This window comes from Belonocnema kinseyi, chromosome 2 (assembly GCF_010883055.1).
Source record: "Belonocnema kinseyi isolate 2016_QV_RU_SX_M_011 chromosome 2, B_treatae_v1, whole genome shotgun sequence".
Classification (NCBI taxonomy): Eukaryota; Metazoa; Arthropoda; class Insecta; order Hymenoptera; family Cynipidae; genus Belonocnema; species Belonocnema kinseyi.
The window spans coordinates 42,464,489-42,469,704 of NC_046658.1; positions in this window are offsets into that span (position 1 = coordinate 42,464,489).

Below are 5,216 nucleotides of genomic sequence, written 5' to 3' on the forward strand. Positions count from 1 at the left end.
GCGGATAGCGGATAGAGGGTCCCAGTACCAAGAGCTTCTGCTGAATATGGCTACAAAAATAAATAAGCAGTCGCGGACAATTGTCCAGGGGTGGTCCCGAAGGAATTAACCCTCAAGCGGAGGTGTGAAAACCATGCCGAAGGCTGAATGACACCTGCAACATAGTTATAGTAAGTGCGGTTCAAAACAACAGAACGCGCAGGACTCCCGACAATGGGTCGGACAACAATGCCGACCACTCTAGAGCTGGGGGAGCTAATGAAAATGGATTCAATGTGTGGCCCCTGAACGAGGTTACATGGCACGGCTGCATGCTCTGTGGTGCGAGAAACTCCCGAAGCTATCGCACTTTTCGCAGCAACGCCGGCGAAACCATGACGAACTACTCCGAAAAAGGGGCTATGTAAGCGGAACGCGTACTCAACCACAGCTAGAACAAGCCGGCGACAGAGAAAGAGAGGCGACACTAAGACCAACCGCGGGTAGGCATCCAATAGAGCAGCGATTTCCAAACTAGTGCCGACGGTCGGCGGCCCGACCACGGTCGGAGGAAGCCACCCCGGGCCCAGCTCCTCGCCCCCCCCCCCCGCTATGAAGACCCTTTCATTGTCATGCGATTTAAGGCTGTTTCAATTAATAAAATCCTAAAGACATGGCTGAATTTAATTCTAATTATCTGAATCATTTGCCTGATGTAATTTTAAGAAAATGAAAAAAAAGTTGATAAAAATTAGTTAACATTTCGAGTAATTAAGCACATCTTTAAGTACATGTAAAATTACAGGAAGTGTCAATTGGCATTGAAGATATTAACCGATTTTCATCAACTTTCTTTTCATTTGCTTAAAATCAGATTAGGAAATTGATTCAAATAATTAAAATTTAATTTATTAACATTTTAACACATATTAATTTTTCTCAACCGGCTCTAATTCTCTCGCGTGAAGCATTAAACCTCCCGCATGACCGACAGTCAAGTATCCCCCTTGGGTTCTAGTACAGTGGTCGGCAAACTTTTTGCTTCATTTTCAGGTATGGTCAGGCTCGACCCGACATAATTTTTTCTACTACTTTTCGATCTATTCATGTACATTAATGTGAGTGAGCTTACTCCAGCAAGGGTCTTTTGTCCACAGGCATCTCAAAGTAAGGAAATTTTAAAACTTTTAATTTTTTAATTAGCGACTTGAAAATAGCATTATCAGCGTCTACGAATTTTTCCGATTCCAATGATATATTACTTGTCTAGAAAAGTTAAAAATTTGAAGGAGTTTATAATCAAGAAACATTAGATTGACAGTCAATTTAATACTAAATAACTTGCCATAAAGATAGGCTGGGCAAGCATTCAGTGTTTGATTGACTACATCACATCTGGCAGGAGTTTTACCCCCAAGGTTCGAAAGTTTGCGCGCAAACTTCGGACCCGTTATCACACACTTAAGGTCAGAGAAAATCAACAGTTTCTCTCTGACCCATCTCGACTCTTCCAAGATCCTCCAGTTACCGTCTAACACCCACCCAGTCCAGAGGAGGTCGTAGTATTTTGGAGAGAAGTCTACGAAGTTCAGCATAGACTGGATGAAGACTCAGAAAATATAAATAGCTTCAAGGAGTTATGTGTTGCCCTCATAACACCTGATAAAGAATGCCCACCCATCACTACCGAGGAGGTGAAAAAAGTATTAAGAGGGATGAAGAACTATTCCGCACCGGGACCAGATTGTATCAAAACCTTCTGGTGGAAGAAGTTTTCTTTAACCCATCAGCAACCATGTTCGTTATCGAATTTTCGGCACGAGCTGACAAAAACATCATAGTCAAAGAGAATGAAAAGAAAGGTCTAAGACCTTTAGTGGTTCGGCCGGAAGTTCTCGGAAGAAATAAACCACGGTGAATGAAAACACGGTTCTGGTGCCTTATCAAAAACTTTTTTTAAATATGGGAAAAAGTAAAATACGGATTTTTTTTATATTTGGGGCTTTTATATTATATTTTAATTTTTCAGATTAGCACCCGCTCCCTGTGAAATCCTGCGGTTGTCGTTGTGACAAATTTTTAATTATATATGTATATATTTCAATTGTATATTATGCAATGAATATGATGAAATAATACACGGAGAAACCTTTTGCTGCAATATTTGCGAAAAATCAGACTAGATTTTACTATTTTTAGTTTGCAATGGCGGTGCATAGCGGAACTTTTGAAATGTTTACTACTCCGAGTAGTAACTAGTAACTAGTAACTACATGCCAAACTACAAAATTCAATGGAAAAAAAATTTTTAAATGTTACATTTATTTCTACAGAAGATTGCAATATTTGCAAAGGACTATGGTAACGTCGAGAGAGACCGGCGCACTGATTTAGTAAGCGACTCAGTAAAAATTGGTGCAGTCAGATTAGCAGAAGAAAAAAATAAACCCAACATGCTTCGTGTCGCGATGAAGGTCACGATACGTATCCTTTACACGAGCATACGACGTAAATTCAGACTTATTTATTATGGGATGTTGATCTCTTTCGCACTATTATATTTATTTAAATTGCAATTGTACAGTTAACACGATTATATTTAGTTTATACATTATTATATACATGCAGGAATATTATATTACAAGCTGAAACAGAAAAATGTGATTAAAGTAAAGCTGGTGGGAAACGAACACGGGTCTCCAGCGCGGCAGCATGGTGATTTTCCATTCAGCTAAGCTAGATAATGAGATCCAGAAATTTATCTGTCTTATCAAGTAAATGCTAGCAGTCAAATTGACGTCCATTAAATTATTTATTAATTGTTCACAGTGATGGCATTTTAAAAATTCTAAGTACTATATCTTAACGTAATCAAATATCCTAATATCGAGGTTAAAAAATTATTTTTTGCTCTCTGGAAAATTTGTTTTTCAATTGTAACTTTTCGAATTATCCTAATTTATTGTAATAAGGATCTTTGCATCAACCCAAATCAAGTGATTGATAAATTTAAGGAATTTCAGTAGAGCGTTGGTCGGCTGAAATCGTTTTCGCTCGGCTGCACTCGGTCTAACGCTAGGCTCGCTTACTAAGTCGATTACTAATATTCGAGCGCGATCTTCCGAATTTGTCTTGCTCCATAATACAAAAAAATAGAAAGTGTCGTAGTATAATTCATATTCCTACAGACAATAGCAATTTCTCTTACAAATTTAGTCTTTTATCTTATTTTAGGTACTTATTACTTCTACTCTTTTTAGATAATTTAATTATGACTCTACTAATTTATCTTATCTAGTATTTTACTATAAAATACTAAGACTTCGTATTATCAGTAGGAAAGTTTCATATAAAAATAACATAGCTGACGATTATTGTATTAAAATATACGAATTATCGCCTTGGTCCCTCGATTGTAACCTAATTTAGTCATTTTTCCAGTACAAAATTTCTCAGGGTACCATCTTCAGATTTCGCTGAATCAAAAATGTATTTTCATTTCTCTGGCATATTCCTTCATATTTTTATGTACCATCTGCAGATATGGCAATGCTATAGAATATAGATTAAAAAGCATTTTTTCTTAAGTTATTATATACAATGATACGGAAATCCTTTACATATCCATTGAAAAATTTAGGAAGCGTAATCTATAATTCAAATTTTTTAAATATATTCACATTCCTTTTTTCACTTTCTTTTCTTTAGTAAAATAATAACATGAAATATGGTATTATTACTTTTGAAGTAATAATTATGAACCCTTCGAAACCACCTGCGGAAATTGGCACGCGCGCATGTACACGCCTCTAGACTCTAGAATAACTCGAGTTTTCCTGTGCAACCGCATGGCATGAGGTTTTTCCTTTATTAAGACAGTGGCGGATCTAGGGGGAACCCCCCTCAAGATCTTCAGCACTGATCAATTTTTCAATTGTATTTCTTCAAGTATGTTGCAAAGAAGTACCCCCCCCCCCCAGAATTGTTTCTGGCTATTGTACTAGCGTGAAAAAAACCGGTCTGGGAAAAATGAAAAACGGCAACCCTCGGCTTCTACTAATACAATTTTTTTGTTTAAATACCAATTAGTACTTATTTGAAAAGGGCACATTTCAGTTTGGTGAAATTTGTAATATATGTAGCTGCTAAGTCGAAAAATAAAAATAGAGTGGTCACTATAATGCTGTACAGGAAAAAATTATCGGTTTGTAAAGATTTGTCTCTGTCGTATTCAAATTAAAAACTTCATGCTTTTAAAGCTGCAAATTTTATAATTTAAAGTAATAAAGACTAAAATGAAAACTTGAAACATAAAAAATTCAGCAATTTTAAGTTTAAACTTTCAGCAATGTATTAGGTGTTTAATTTGTATAAACTTTTAGATTTTGACTTTTTTAAGTAAGATTGATGGGAATGTTAGAATATTATTAGTATTTTCGATCTTATACAGGCGCGAATGCAGTAAATGTCAGTATTTCAAAGACACACGTTTTTGATTCTTAATTACTTCAGATATCCCAAAGTCAGAGAAGTCGAGATTATGGTGTTAAAATGTACTACATATTTCCAGAATTTCATTCTCGGTGAACCATTGCTTCACATTGAAAACCATTATTTCTGAAAAATCGAGCTTTGCATTTTTATCGGAAGCAACTGAAGGTATAAAAAAAGTTTAAATAAAAGTTTACACACCTAGAAATAAAGTTCTTAAAAAGTATACCTTGTTTTTTTTGTGATATTTTGCATCGCTTAAAATAAAAAAATCTATTATGATAAAGTTTTTTTTGCCTGGACTCCCTTATCAAACTGCACAGAGAAAAATGGATGTTTAAACGTAACATCTAGATTTTCACGGTTACTAAATTTTATGTTTAAATGTAGTACAGCAATCTAAATAATCAATGCTAGTATCTACAGATATTGAAAAGTGGGATTTCCCGAATAAAAATGCTTCGACTTGAGTTCGACTTGAATTGTCCCCAATCAAGACATGCTGAAGTCAAAAAGTTAGACCTGAGCATATCTTAGTTTTCAGACGGAGTCAAAGTTCAATTTATGTCTTGGACAAAAGTTTCTATGTCTTGAAGACCTAAATGTATCTCTTGAGTCAAATTTGTATGACTCCAACAAGAGCAGTTTATAACTTCAAGTGTATACCTGTCCTAACAAAAAGGGTAATTCTTACTGTCATAAAAGATAATCTTTGTTAATGATTAAACAATCTTGTACATTTTTAT